This window comes from Giraffa tippelskirchi, chromosome 2 (assembly GCF_054371585.1).
Source record: "Giraffa tippelskirchi isolate mGirTip1 chromosome 2, T2T-mGirTip1v1.2.pri, whole genome shotgun sequence".
Taxonomy (NCBI): domain Eukaryota; kingdom Metazoa; phylum Chordata; class Mammalia; order Artiodactyla; family Giraffidae; genus Giraffa; species Giraffa tippelskirchi.
In genome coordinates this window covers 182,132,238-182,148,460 of record NC_137276.1, presented here as the reverse complement: position 1 = coordinate 182,148,460, position 16,223 = coordinate 182,132,238, and the positions used below count along the sequence as shown (strand labels likewise).

At 38.8% G+C, this 16,223-nt stretch overlaps 1 non-coding gene across 1 annotated transcript; it reads right to left on the bottom strand.

Annotated features, from left to right (window-relative positions):
* Nucleotides 1–578: 578 nt before the first annotated feature.
* TRNAW-CCA (transfer RNA tryptophan (anticodon CCA)) lies at nt 579–651 on the bottom strand. The gene has a single exon. It is a non-coding gene; the product is annotated as a tRNA-Trp (tRNA).
* Between the last annotated feature and the right edge of the window lie 15,572 nt (nt 652–16,223).

Genomic DNA, 16,223 nt, shown 5'->3' with positions numbered 1-16,223 from the left:
GAATTACAACCAAAGCAGCTGCTTGCAGAAAACTTTGACTCTACAAAGTGTTTACAGACCCTTATTTGTGAGTTATTTTCTCAGAAGAATAAAACCCATTTTCCCATAAATATAATAAAACCCATTTTCCCAGAAAGTGAAAGTGAAAATGAAGTCGCTCAGTTGTGTCCGACTCTTTGCGACCCCATGGACTGTGGCCTACCAGGCTCCTCCGTCCATGGAATTTTCCAGGCAAGAGTATAGGAGTTGTTGCCATTTCCTTCTCCAAGAGATCTTCCCAACCCAGGGATTGAACCTAGGTCTCCTGCATTGTAAGCAGACACTTTACTATCTGAGCCACCAGGGAATTCCCATCTTTTTTTCCCCCATAAACTGTAGCATTATTAATGTATACACAGTACTTTAATCTAACCATCTTATCACATAGTCATATCATAAAGGGAAAGGGAAAGGGAAGGCGCTCAGTCGTGTCCGACTCTTTGCGACCCCGTGGACTATAGCCTACCAGGCTCCTCTGTCCATGGGATTCTCTAGGCAAGAATACTGGAGTGGTTTGCCATTTCCTTCTCCAGGGGATCTTCCCTGACCCAGGGATCGAACCCAGGTCTCCTGCATTGGAGGCAGACGCTTTAACCTCTGAGCCACCAGGGAAGTCCAGTCATATCATAAACCTTGCCAAATATTCTTTCTCAATATACAATCTGTTAAAAACAAGACAACAGGCCAATATGGAGTCGCCTATGTTAAACCCCAAGTCATCAAACCAGGACTTAACTACAGCTTTGGCTCTCCCAGAAATGGGATGCTAAACCAATCAATCAGGAATCACATGATCAGCCCTGTTAGGTCATCTGCCTGAGACATCCCTGGCATCACCGAAAGCAAAATATCCTTGTGATAACCAATCTGCTTTATCGCCTAATAAAACTTCCTTGTTCCTGCTCTCCTCTGTCTATAAAAGTCTGTCATTTTGTACAGCTCCTTAGAGCTCCTTACTATCTGCTAGATGGGCTACTGCCCAATTCATGAATCACTGAATAAAACCAATAAGATCTTTAAAATTTACTCAATTGAATTTCATTAACAAATCAGAGAATATGAAAATTAGAAGGAACACTATAAGTAGACTGACCGACTCTCTGATTCCCAAGGACTTTGAGGGAATCTCAGTGTTAAAACTGATACTAAGGAGTTCCTGGGACCTGAGCCTTGCAGTGTTGAAATTTGTACTCTTCTCTTATTTATACAGAGTCATTGAGTCTCAGCTGTATTATAATTTCTCAGGCTTAATCAATTCATTTATTTGTTCGTCATTTATGCTCCTTACGAGGATCTGTGTGTCAGGAACAAAATCTCTGTTCCCTTTGTATTTTCAGCACTATATTTCCTGATTTGGCCTACATAATTTGATATATATTTGTTGACTGTTATTGATGAGCAAGATTATGTTGCTTGGGGGAACTGAGGTCTTTATTCAAGTCATATTGGACCAGAAGAACAATGATATATTAAATATAGAAAGCTGACAGCTTCATGAGAACATCTTTACCAATTTTTCCTTTACTTCCTATATTTTATGTACTGAGTATATACAACTTCATAATGAAAAATAAAAAGAATTCTTAAAAGAATTATCAGTGCCTTGTGTTCCCCCGATTAACCAAAGGGCTGCTGATTCAGGAGGTGAAGATCGTGTCATAGGATAAATTATTATCTCAGCTGTCCTGATTGCCAGGCTTCCTGCCAGTCAAGCAACAACAAGCACCTTATCATCCCCCCTCACTGCCCCTCACCCATTGCCCCACAAATTATTTGCAGAGACAGAGGAGGGCAACAGGTGAGTAGACTCTGATGCTTCCTTGACTATATCAATAAACATCCCCCAGTTCCTGTTCATATTAAAATCCAAACTGGCAGTGGAACTAGCTTAAAAACTGATGTAGCACTTGAGATATGCAATTTCAAAGAAGGGGATTTTTCTCCAGCTGTGCTGCATCTCCACATCTGCCAAAACGCTCATGGTTTGACTGTGTATTCCGACTTCCATTCCTCTCTCTTAAAACGATGAGAACCACAAGCCAGAACTCCTTAAGAAATTACCCAGTAAACACTCTGACTCCCAAGTTGCTTTCTGACACCAATCAACTTTCTTTGATCAGTAGAAATAGTACATTATATTCACTATAAACCTTTAAGTGGAAGTCACTGCCAAGAAATTCCAACAGAGATGACAATACCAGAATTTTGAAGTTGAACCACAACTGCTCCTTGATGCCACAGTACACTGTGTTTAAAGAGTTTAATTCATTACTATTTAATTTTGCAAATATTTCTACATCCACTTAAAAATATCCTTTTTCATTTGGTTCCCCTCCTTGAAACTCAGAGTATTATTGTCTTATAACTTGAAACTATACCCTGGGATTGTTTCATTATAGTGCAGAAGTAGATTTCCAGAGATTCATAGACTGCCACTTGTTATGTAATGGCGCACAACACACAAACCATGTGGCGTTGTGTGGCTTCCCCTCTCCCACCCTGCTCTCATTCCTGTAGGTTAAAATAAGTAGTGAGCATAGACTGGAAGAGAAAAATGTCCATCAGTAAAGGACAATCTGGACTGAATATCTGATGGGAGCAAGGCTAAATCTCTTGAAGACAGGCTACAAGGAGTTAATGCAATTTCTCTAGGCAGACTAGAGATATTTTCAGCATCAGTGTGTAGGGTCACTTTCTTCTGCTCTCCAGGCTACTTTCCTTAGAGTTCCTGAGCAGAACAAACCCCCAAACCATGATGCTGGTTAGGACAGTGCTGATGGCTCAGTACCGAAAACAACTTGCATAGCAGCATTCAAACTTTTGGGTAGAAAACACAGAAACAAACTCTAGTACTGTGGTGCCCACATCAGAATAACGTGGAGAGTTTGGTTAGATTACTCAAGCTCAAGCCCACCCCTGGGATACTTTGAAATGCCCTCTTCCTCACCCACTTGCACCCCCATTAAGACCATTGCTCACAGCTACTGCCTACCCGTGATACCATGAATAGGATGTCACTAGTCACCCTGCCATTTGAAATGTGTATACCTCATAAGTCAGTGAGTCCACTCATAGAACTTTATTCAACTGATACCTGAAAAGAAAATCAAAATGTGCAAATCATGTGACATTTCCCAATGCTTATAATAACAAAACGAACTGATTAAATTAAGTATGATATCAAAGCACTGAAATTAAAAAGGTAAATCTGTATCTGACATGATAATGAAAAATAACTCAGTTTCTCACTGATTTTCACTGTTTATTAATTGGCTATGATCATGAATTGCTTATTGCCAAATTCAGACTTAAATTGAAGTAGGGAAAACCACTAGTCCATTCAGGTATGACCTAGATCAAATCCCTTATGAGTATACAGTAGAAGTGAGAAATAGATTTAAGGGACTAGATCTGATAGACAGAGTGCCTGATGAACTATGGACAGAGGTTCGTGACATTGTACGGGAGACACGGATCAAGACCATCCCCATGGAAAAGAAATGCAAAAAATGCAAAAAGGCAAAATGGCTGTCTGAGGAGGCCTTACAGATAGCTGGGGAAGTGAAAAGCAAAGGAGAAAAGGAAAGATATTCCCATCTGAATGCAGAGTTCCAAAGAATAGCAAGGAGAGATAAGAAAGCCTTCCTCAGCAATCAATGCAAAGAAATAGAGGAAAACAACAGATTGGGAAAGACTAGAGATCTCTTCAAGAAAATTAGAGATATCAAGGGAACATTTCATGCAAAGATGGGCTCGATAAAGGACAGAAATGGTATGGACCTAACAGAAGCAGAAGATATTAAGAAGAGGTGGCAAGAATACACAGAAGAACTGTACAAAAAAGATCTTCACGACCCAGATAATCACGATGATGTGATCACTCACCTAGAGCCAGACATCCTGGAATGTGAAGTCAAGTAGGCCTTAGAAAGCATCACTACGAACAAAGCTAGTGGAGGTGATGGAATTCCAGTTGAGCTATTTCAAATCTTCAAAGATGATGCTGTGAAAGTGTTGCACACAATATGCCAGCAAATTTGGAAAACTGAGCAGTGGCCACAGGACTGGAAAAGGTCAGTTTTCATCCCAATCCCAAAGAAAGGCAATGCCAAAGAATGCTCAAACTGCTGCACAATTGCACTCATCTCACATGCTAGTAAAGCAATGCTCAAAATTCTCCAAGCCAGGCTTCAGCAATATGTGAACCGTGAACTTCCAGATGTTCAAGCTGGTTTTAGAAAAGGCAGAGGAACCAGAGATCCAATTGCCAACATCCGCTGGATCATCAAAAAAGCAAGAGAGTTCCAGAAAAACATCTATTTCTGCTTTATTGACTATGCTAAAGCCTTTGACTGTGGGGATCACAATAAACTGTGGAAAATTCTGAAAGAGATGGGAATACCAGACCATCTGACCTGTCTCTTGAGAAACCTTATGCAGGTCAGGAAGCAACAATTAGAACTGGACATGTAATAACAGACTGGTTCCAAATAGAAAAAGGAGTACGTCAAGGCTGTATATTGTCACCCTGCTTATTTAACTTATATGCAGAGTACATCATGAGAAACGCTGGGCTGGAAGAAACACAAGCTGGAATCAAAATTGCCGGGAGAAATATCAATAACCTCAGATATGCAGATGACACCACCTTTATGGCAGAAAGTGAAGAAGAACTCAATAGCCTCTTGATGAAAGTGAAAGAGGAGAGTGAAAAAGTTGGCTTAAAGCTCAACGTTGAGAAAACTAAGATCATGGCATCTGGTCTCATCACTTCATGGGAAATAGAAGGGGAAACAGTGGAAACAATGTCAGACTTTATCTTTTTGGGCTCCAAAATCACTGCTGATGGTGATTGCAGCCATGAAATTAAAAGACACTTACTCCTTGGTAGGAAAGTTGTGACCAACCTAGACAGCATATTTAAAAGCAGAGACATTATTTTGCCAACAAAAGTCCATCTAGTCAAGGCTATGGTTTTTCCAGTGGTCATGTATGGATGTGAGAGTTGGACGGTGAAGAAAGCTGAGCACCGCAGAATTGATGCTTTTGGGAAATGTGGTGTTGGAGAAGACTCTTGAGAGTCCCTTGGACTGCAAGGAGATCCAATCAATCCATCCTAAAGGAGATCAGTCCTGGGTGTTCATTGGAAGGACTGATGTTGAAGCTGAAACTCCAATACTTTGGCCACCTCATGCGAAGAGTTGCCTCATTGGAAAAGACCCTAATACTGGGAAGGATTGGGGGCAGGTGCAGAAGGGGATGCCAGAGGATGAGATGGTTGGATGGCATCACTGACTCGATGGACATGGGTTTGGGTAAACTCCGGGAGTTGGTGATGGACAGAGAGGCCTGGCGTGCTGCAATTCATGGGGTCGCAAAGAGTCGGACACGACTGAGCAACTGAACTGAACTGAATTGGCTATGAATCATCATTATTACATAGGAACAGGGCAAAGGAATGAGGCTGAGAAATGATATCTTGGGCTGGGTCCACATAGCACATCCATAAGAATACTTGGAAATTTTTGTTACATCAAAGCTGCAAGACCTGCAGGAGAACTTCCTGACTCACCTGGTGTAGCACCCTGGGACGGTCTACATTTGATACAGCTATGACAAGATTTTGTTCCCCCCAAAGTGGCCAGGCAAGGAGCTGCTGCCACCAGCAGAGAGCAGCTTCTTCCGTTCACTCCAGAGTGCTGCACAAATAGCCACTGTTCCATGTGTGCACAGAAGTTTGGGAAATTGTGAATTTGGGGAACTGCAGAAGTTACCTGATACTTATATCATTGCATGTCTCAAAGATTATTTTCAAAGAAAAGGAAAGAAAATATTGACTGTAACTAGAACATCCTATGTAAAAGAATGAAGATTCCTGGGGCTATTTGAACCCTTCCTTCATCTTTTACCTTAAAGTCACTTTGAAATGCTAAGTGAAAGAAGTCAGACACAAAAGATCATATAATATATGATTCCATTTATGTGAAACGTCCAGAAAAGACAAATCTATACAAACAGAAAGTAGATTAGTGGTTGCCTAGGGCTAGGGGTAGGAACAGACTGACTGCAAATGGGCATGAGGATCTTTGGGGGATGATGAAATGTTCTAAAATTGGACTGTGCTGATGGCTGAGAGCTGAACAACTCTGCAAATTTACTAAAAATCATTGAATGGTACACTTAAAATGAGTGAATTTCTCAATATTTAAACCATATATCAATAAAGCTCTTAAGAAACACTCTGAAGTAATATTAAACAATTTATAATTTTATCCATATTACTTAGATTTCTCAACAGAAATATATATGTTATAAAAAAGAGGTTGCAACATTGATATCCTTTTTTTCATTAAAAAAAAGAAGCTATATTTTAAAGGAGAAAAAAAGCATTTAATCTTGAATATTCACAGAAAATGACTCAGAGGAAATACAAGGAATGTGGTTTTTAGTGGATAAGATTAAAGTTTCCTTGCAGGGAAATTTTTACTTCTAACTTTATGTATTTTTGTATCATTGTATATTTTTATAGGAAAATATTCCCTTTATTTAAAAATATACAAATTACCCTTAAAAATATACAAATCACGTCTATGTCTTTCTTGGAGTCTCAAACAGATTTGTCACCAAGGTTTTCCAACATGAGTTATTTATAATTAAATACATCAGTTCCAGAATAAAATGGTAAAGTATTTGCTGGTTCTGGAAAACATGTGATTAAAAATTTAATTATACTTTTTTGGCAAAACTGCCCTGTAATAATGTCTACAGAATGTGCTATGTGTTGTATTGATGATATGCAGATAATTTTAGGTCAGAGGTTGGCAAGTTTTTCTAAAAGAGTCAAATAACAAATATGCTAGTCATTGTGGGCCAGTCTGTCTTGGTCTCAACTGCTCTGCTGCTACAGGTAAAAGCAGCCACAGACAATTCATAAATGAATAGACTTGACTGTGTCTGTTGATTCCTGTATTAGGTGGCAGATTGGATCATTTTTAATTTTAACACTTCTCTGAATATGTATTAGAAAATTATAACTAGCTTCAAGTCCATGAATTCATAAGTATTATTGCTTAGAATGAGGCTAAATTCATGTAGGCTTTTTTAAAGGTTGGAAATTTAAAGAAAATGTTGAATAAATAATAGCATAGAAGATATCTGAGTATGACAAAAATCCATGAAAGATGTTTGCAAATGACAAACATTTGGGAAAACTACATTTGAGTATAAACATCAATTTCTTATAACAATAAATGGTAGAATGAATAAAGTCTCTCCAGATGAGGTAACTCTTATCAGAACCCAACCCAATAATTGAGGCAAAGCTCCCTGAAAGAAATACCAAATGTAGACCAAAAATCCTCAAAAGCAGTGATCTTTACCCAGAAAAAAAAAAAAAAAACACGCATAGGAAAAAGTAGCTCCCTGTAATACATCCAAATTCAGAGACTTCAAAATGGTGAAAGAAATGAGAACATACACAACAGTGTCGTTCCCATGTTTTTTCCAAGCGCCCCAGTGCACATGACCTGTGCTCAGTGATGAACTCAGCAAATCAAACAAACAGACCAAGAATACAGTGCTCTTTGGGAACTAGTGCCCTCCTCGCATACCAATTGTGATGACCCAGGAAACTGCAGCGTCAGAATAAAGGACTGTTGCTGCCAGGGACTGTTCCCATTCCATTAGACAGGCTGCAAACCAGGTCAGAAAAAGAACAGAGTTCTAAACCCCTTGACTCTTCCTCCACTTTCCTAAACATAGACATAATTTCCAAACTGATAACCATCATTAGGGCTTTTTTTCCACTTAGGAAAATCCGAAGTGTGAAAAGGCAGGGGAGGCTATATGGTGGAGGAAGAAAGGAGAGAAGAGTTTTTAACACCTACATGCTATGTTCTCTACATATCCTATTTTACTAAGTACATACAACAAATCCACATGATAGATATAATTATTTTCATTTTGGAGAAAAGGAAATGGAAACATTAGTCTCCTTTTTCTCCTCAAAATGACACTTTCATATCAGTAATATTGAACAGTAAATACTGATCTGTAAATATACCTTATTATTGTAGTTCATGTTTCCCTGTTAGCTTTGCTCAGGCCACTGGAATATTCTTTCTATATCTGCTGCTGCTGCTGCTAAGTCGCTTCAGTCGTGTCCGACTCTGTGCGACCCCATAGACGGCAGCCCATCAGGCTCCGCCGTCCTTGGGATTCTCCAGGCAAGAATACTGGAGTGGATTGCCATTTCCTTCTCCAGTGCATGAAAGGGAAAAGTGAAAGTGAAGTCGCTCAGCCATGTCCGACTCTTAGCGACCCCATGGACTGTAGCCTACCAGGCCCCTCGGTCCATGGGATTTTCCAGGCAAGAGTACTGGAGTGGGGTGCCATTGCCTTCTATATCTATATTCAACTAAATTGCACATGGCTTTAAGACTCAGCTTAAGCAAGACTTTCCCTAAGAAACCTTCCTGAACACCCTCCTCCACTCCCAGTTCACACTTGCCTTGGATTTAATTCCACACGGCACTACCATTCTACATAGCTCCATGGTATACTCGTGAAATCCCTGATTTACCTGCCAACCTCTCCCAGTAGACTAAAATCTCTGAGGATACAGAGGTTATTTCTATTTGACTTCTCAAGTTTTTTTCAGAGTTTTAATACTGGGTCTGATACAAAGCAAGAACTCCAGAATTTGCTGAATAAATAAATGAAGGAAGGAATTGCATTGCCCAATGTCCTACAGTATGTACATTGTAGCACTGGGATTTGAAACTAATCTCTCTTTCCATTATACCACAATGTGAGTACAAAAAAAAAAAAATCAATTAATTATTTACTACTTTAGCCTTAGGATATTAAAGAAGAATTCATCAATGACTCAATTGCTCTAAATTACCTTGGGAAACCTTCAGGAAGTACTGTAAACTTCTAAGGGGAAAAAGCTTATAAGGAGGAAAAAATTTAATACCTGAAATCCAGTGAAAATTAAAATTCTGTTATGTAGAAAAGCTGAGATTTTCTCAGAATTAAAGTGCCAAAAGTGGGAAATGGCAGTGTGGTACTCAAATATCCATCAAAGTCAGATGACTCCATCTTTGTTGTGAGGTCCCTCTAAACTCACATCAGGACAAAGTATTTCTGTCATCCTATTAAAAAAAAAAAAAAAAAAACAACCCTCATTAAGGTCCCGAGGTGGAAGCGGTTTCATATCAAACTGCCTCTTTGAGATGTCCCAAGAGTAGTTCACAATCCCTGAGCACCCAGGAATCTATATACACCCGCTATCTGACCAGGAAACAAGCTGAGCTCACACTGAATACCAAGTTGTTATTCCTACTTCTCTTCAGTATTTTTCAGGCAGTTCTGTGGTATGGACTGTGGTTGGGGGCTGGAGGCCTTTGCCAAAGCGAATCTGCATCCTTTAGGTTCACAAGAACCCAGATTCTGCTAACACTACCACCATGCTGAACCCTGAGTCCCAAACAAGTTTAGGGACTGACACTGGGCAACAAGAAGCTATTGCAAGGTTATAAACAAAGCAGTGAACAGACTGATGTTTGAAGTATCCTAGTTGTATCATCATCATTACTGTTACTGTTATTATAACCTCTACATGATTGTATTCTCATATACATTCCATAAGCTTCAGGAGAAAGTGCAGCCGCAGCTAGTATACATGAAACTACTTTCAATAGACACGTAGAGATGCATTAGAAGGTAGAAGCAACATCAGTCATGTACGTCATGAAGGGAAAATGATAGACAAATGTTTCTCTAGACTAATGTATTCTACTGAACTGACAAAATTAAAAAGTATTTGTGGCAGGTCTACTGTGTGCAAAGCATTCTACCAGGTGCTGCTGTATTTATCTGTGGAGTGAGATAAAGAGCTCTGATGGCTTCTCAGGCAAGAACTCTGGGGAACTTTTTTTTTAGTAACAGCACCATTGTCTAAGTCCGGTCCTATGCTTCTCCACTTCAATTTTTTAAAGACACAGTTAGCTGACTCATAAATAATTAAATATAAAGAATCATCTGCTATTTTGTGGGTAATATATTTTTTCCAGTGACCAAAATATTAATGTCTACTCTCTATGGCATTGGTTTTTGAGTATCACAGTATTTGAGAAATTCAATTATTAATCAGAAGGTTGTATGTACAGCACACATCCAGAAATAAAATACAACTTGCTAATTTTAAAGAACATTTTATGAAACACTGAACCATGTCTGCTCCCAAATTACCTAGGGACCAAAATACACCTATGCCTTTAAAACTCAGGATCATTCTTCTTTGAATATAGATGTTAACTCCTTACAATCAAACAGCCTTTGTTAAAAGTAACCGTAAATACCATTATACCATGTAATGAAAGTTACAGTACAATTTAAATAAATAACAGTTTTAATTTACATTCCCATTATGCTTCCTTGAGGATATACCCTTTTCAACTTTATTGGACTTAGGTATTACTCAGCTCTATAACAGCAACACATTTAGAAACCAACTCTTCAGATGGATACTAGCCACATATGCAGTTAATTCATTTAATACGCATTTACTGTGCGTATGTGCTGGATATTGTTCTAGATACTAGGAATTCAAGCAAAGATGTTGTGGAGGAGACAAGCAGGTAACAGTTAAATACAGTCAGTGTGGCATATGCTCTATTGGAAGTTCCTCAGGAGGGTACCTGATCAGATGCGAGCAGTCAGGAAGCCTTCCTGGTCTTGAAGAAACAGCAGAAACTAAACGGTTTGAAAAATCATGCTAAGCTAATCCACAGTGAGCTAATTATAAAGAAAAAAGTTTCCATTCAACAGGCAGTCTTTTTTTGACTTTGACCCCCACAGGCAGTCCCTCTGGAAGACACCATTAACAGCAAACAGACCTACTCATCTACAGGCCTAATTAAGATAGTAAACACACATTTTAGATGATGCTTTATCAGCAGAAAACTTGTGATCAAGCCCTCGATTGCCACTTGCTAACTGCATGATTTGGGACATTAGTGTCTCATCATCTGTATAATGTACATTAATAGCATATATGTCATATGTTACTGCAAAGATGAAATAATGCTACTAAAGCACTTACGCCAACCCGGAGAACCCAGAAAAACTGAGCTATCACAAAAGCCTCATTAGCATGATTAATTTTACAGTTGAGTGTGCAGATACTCAAAAGAGCAAGCAACCATTTTCAAAATGGTTATTTTTTAAAGATTTAGCAGAGACAGGTTTGAGCTCACACTTGAAGGCAAAATGAAAAAGGTTTTACATGGTAGAATGAATAGCAAAAGTCAAAATAACAGTGATTTGTCCAGAGGATAATGAGAACACTCAATTTTGACTCTGAGTCAAGTTTGTTTAAGGAAATAGAAGTAAGACTTGAAATGTAAGCTGGTGCAGGTTACAAAACTCCTTCAAACAAGCTTGAGCTTTGTCCTATACATGATGGGGACTGAAAGTTTTTGTTCAGTAAAGTCTGATGACCAAAAGCAGTAATTTATAGGAAAAACTGGAAAGGGGGAGACAAGTTAGACAAACTAGTTAGGATGTGACTATAGTACTGCTGCATGGCAATGAGTCAATTAAAACACACATTGGAGCAGTGACAAGCAGAAAGATGGAGACAAGAAGCATTCTGAAGAATAAACAAACAAGGCATAGTCACTGAATGCAAATACTGGCCATAGTCTTAATCTAAAAAAATGTTGTCAGGCCACATTTTCCTAAGAGTACTTAAGTCTCTGAATTCACCCTGTGAAATTCCAGAGACATGTTGATTCTTCCAGATAGTTTAACAGCTGATAAGGGTATTTTGCTCACCATAAGCATTAAATCAGTGTTGGTGATCATAACACTGTGATCTGTACTTGTATACTCATGCTCATGCCAGCATTATTCACACTAGCTAAGAGGTGGAAGCTACCCAGATGTTTACCAATGGATGAATGGATAAACAAATGTGATATATACATAAATTATAATACTATTCAATCTTAGAAAGAAATAGAATTCTGATTCATGCTACCATATGGATGAAACTTAAAGACATCATATTAAGTGAAGTAAGCTAAGCACAAATGAACAAATAACACTATGATTCCACTTATAAGAGGTCCTTGCGTGTGTGCGTGGTAAGGCACTTTAGTCATGTTCAACTTTTTGCAATGCTATTGACTGTAGCCCACCAGCATCCTCTGTCCACGGGATTCTCCAGGCAAGAATACTGGGTTGCTGTGCCCTCCTCCATGGGATCTTCCCAATCCAGGGATCAAACCCACATCTCCTGTGGCTGCTGCACTGCAGGTAGATTCTTTACTGCTGAGCCAAGAGGTCCCTAGAGTTATCAAATTCAGAGATAGAAAGTATAACAGTAGTTGCTAGGAGCTTAGGGAAAGGAAAATGGGGAGTTACTGTTCAATGGGTACAGAATTTCAATTTTACATGATGAAAAAGACCTAGAGATAGATATTGGTGATGGTTGCACAACAATGTGAATACACTTAATACCACTTAACCGTATATTTAAGAACGGTTAAAATGTTTAAAATGAATATTACTCAGCCATGAAAAACAATGAGACAATGCCATTGGCAGCAATGTGGATGGACCTAGAAATAATCATACTAAGTGAAAGTGAAAGTGAAGTCGCTCAGTCGTGTCTGACTCTTTGCGACTCCATGGACTGTAGCCTGCCAGGCTCCTCCGTCCATGGGATTTTCCAGGCAAGAGTACTGGAGTGGGTTGCCATTTCCTTCTCCAAGGGATCTCCCCAACCCAGGGATCGAACCCAGGTCTCCCGCATTGCAGGCAGACACTTTACCATCTGAGCCACCAGGGAGAAAGACACATATCATATAATATTGATTATATGTGGAATCTAAAACATGATATAAATGAATTTATTTACAAAATATAAGTAGACATACAGACTTAGAAAACAAATTTATGGTTAACAAAGGGGAAGAGGGGAGGGATAAATAAGGAATTTGGACTCTGAGGGAGAAGGTGAGGGTGGGACGTTCTGGGAGAATAGCACTGAAACATGTATATTATCATATGTGAAACAGAACACCATTCCATGTTCGATGCATGAGACAAGGGCTCAGGGCCGGGGCAATGGGATAACCCAGAGGGATGGGATGGGGAGGGAGGTGGGTGGGGGGTCCAGGAAGGGGAACACATGTAAACCCATGGCTGATTCATGTCAATGTATGGCAAAAACTATTACAATATTGTAAAGTAATTAGCCCCCAACTAAAATAAATAAATTTATAAAAAAAAAAAAGATCCCACATGCCACAGCAAAAAAAAAAATATATATATATACACACTACTACATATAAAATAGATAATCAACCAGGACCTACCTTATAGCACAGGAAACTATACTCAGTATCTTGTAATAACCTATAATGGAAAAAGAGTATCTCTCTCACTTTTTGTCTCTCTCTCTCTCTCTCTATCTCTCTATATATATATACACACACGCACACATACATACATATATAGAAAATGATTCGTGATTGATCTATATATGAAAGTGAAAGTAAAAGTGTTAGACACCCAGTCGTGTCCAACTCTTTGTGACCCCATAGACTGTATTCTGCCAGACTTCTCTTTCCATGGATTTCTCCAGGCAAGAATACTGGAGAGGGTTGCCATTCTTTTCTCCAGGGAATCTTCCTGTCCCAGGTATCAAACTCAAGTCTCCTGCATTGCAGGCAGATTCTTTACTATCTCAGTCACCAGGGAAGCCCATATAAATAATAAACATATATGGCAGAAAGTGATGAAGAACTAAAGAGCCTCTTGATGACGGTGAAAGAGGAGAGTGAAAAAGTTGGCTTAAAGCTCAACATTCAGAAAACTAAGATCATGGCATCCGGTCCCATCACTTCATGGCAAATAGATGGGGAAAGAGTGGAAAGAGTGGCTAACTTTATTTTGGGGGGCTCCAAAATCACTGTAGATAGTGATTACAGCCATGAAATTAAAAGACGCTTACTCCTTGGAAGGAAAGGTATGACCAACCTAGACAGCATATTAAAAAGCAGAGACATTACTTTGTCAATAAAGGTCCATCTAGTCAAGGCTATGGTTTTTCCAGTAGTCTTGTATGGATATGAGAGTTGGACTATAAAGAAAGCTGAGCGCTGAAGAATTGATGCTTTTGAACTATGGTATTGGAGAAGACTCTTGAGAGTCCCTTGGACTGCAAGGAGATCCAACCAGTCCATCTTAAAGGAGACCAGTCCTGGGTGTTCATTGGAAGGACTGATGTTAAAGCTGAAACTCCAATACTTTGGCCACCTCATGCGAAGAGCTGACTCATTTGAAAAGACCCTGATGCTGGGAAAGATTGAGGGCAGGAGGAGAAGGGGACGACAGAGGATGAGATGGCTGGATGGCATCACTGACTCGATGGACATGGGTTTGGGTAGACTCCAGGAGTTGGTGATGGACAGGGACGCCTGGCGTGCTGCAGTTCATGGGGTCTCAAAGAGTCGGACATGACTGAGTGACTGAACTGAACTGAATATATATATATATATAAACTGAATCACTTTATCATACACCTGAAACTAATACAACATTGTAAATCAGTTATATCTTGATTAAAAAAATTTAAAAAGAATGATTAAAATGGGAAATTTTGCATTATCTACATTTTACTACAATAAAAATTAACAATGTAGATCTAATGCTCTGGGAAACAGCATGCTTACTCAAAACAAGAGAAAAGTAAAGCCTGCAAACCCACTTAGCCTAGCTACTCAGCCAAAAGAGATATCCATCCTTCCAGGTCAGACACCATTAGTTGACTTGTCCAGCTGAAGAAATGAAGGGGACAAAATGTCAACCATCATCTGTATCAAAATAATAATGGTAGTACAATGGCACATGCCTCTCTGCTTCTCAACTGCCCTGGTCTGACACTAAAGAAAAAAAGAAGAAGTGACTTCACCAGTCAGAGCAATCTTTCACTTTGGTACTTTCACTTAATGACAAATTCCCTGGGGAAAGGAAAAGTAACTTGCCTATCTCTGTGCCCTTAACTCCAGAGCTATAACAAATGCTCCACAGACACATGCACGCATTCTGACGGACTAGAATTACTTAATATACTTCTGTCAATTAAAATTTTCCCAAGTGAATACCATGCCCAGCACTATACTAAATGGAATGCAAACACAGAAGTATAAGAGACGGTGCCTGCCTTTTAAGATCATGTAATCTACTTGTGGGAACAAGAATCATAATGAACAATACAAGACAGTATATAATTAGGTGCTAAATTGTGTAGTCCAATTATAAATACTCTAGGAGGTCATAAACATGTCTAACACCCTGTTGAAATGAACAATGAATGGGTCAGGAAATCTTTACTCACTGCTCACTGGTAGGAGTAAGCAAAGACATCTATAAAATGAACTGAAGGCTTATAAAAATATCATATTTAATTTTGTATGCAATACACCTCCTCTACCAAATAATTCCTTTCTTGACTTTTTTCTTCCAAATTTTCCTTTTTTTCTCAGCCTTGTTTACAAGTAATTATAAAGTACTCAAAGGAAAATAAATAAATATGCCAACAACCATTTGACAGAATGTGTAAATTACTGTGAAACACAGGTACTCAATAAAAAATTAGTAAATTCAGCCTTTGTAAAAATAAACTTTTCATTCAAAGCTTAATTTGTTCAGACAAAGCCAAGAAGAAATAACTATACAGACTTCCCTCCATCTCATATGAGGGTTAATGAGATCCAAGGACAATTGTATTTATTTAGCATCAGAATTCAGACCATCTGCTTTAAAAATAAGAATTTCACAACACTTTACATGTCATAGATCAAAACAGACTTTGTTTCTATAAAGACTCAAACTGTGAGTGTGTATATTCTTTTTTTCTGGCCAACTTCAAACATTAAAAGTTGCATGGCTCTGTAGTTTAAGCAGTGAGCTGAAGAAGCAAGGTTTTAAATTCTATTTCTTAGGCTGCCAGTGACTATAATCCTCTTCCATCACTTTCTTCATCCCTTCTCCCTAAGTAGCAATCAGACATATTCTGCTCCATCAGAACTGCATAAATACAAAGCTACCTGGTATTTCTCAGTCAACTATCAAGCCTACATAAATCTGGCAAGACTTGAGGGTACTTT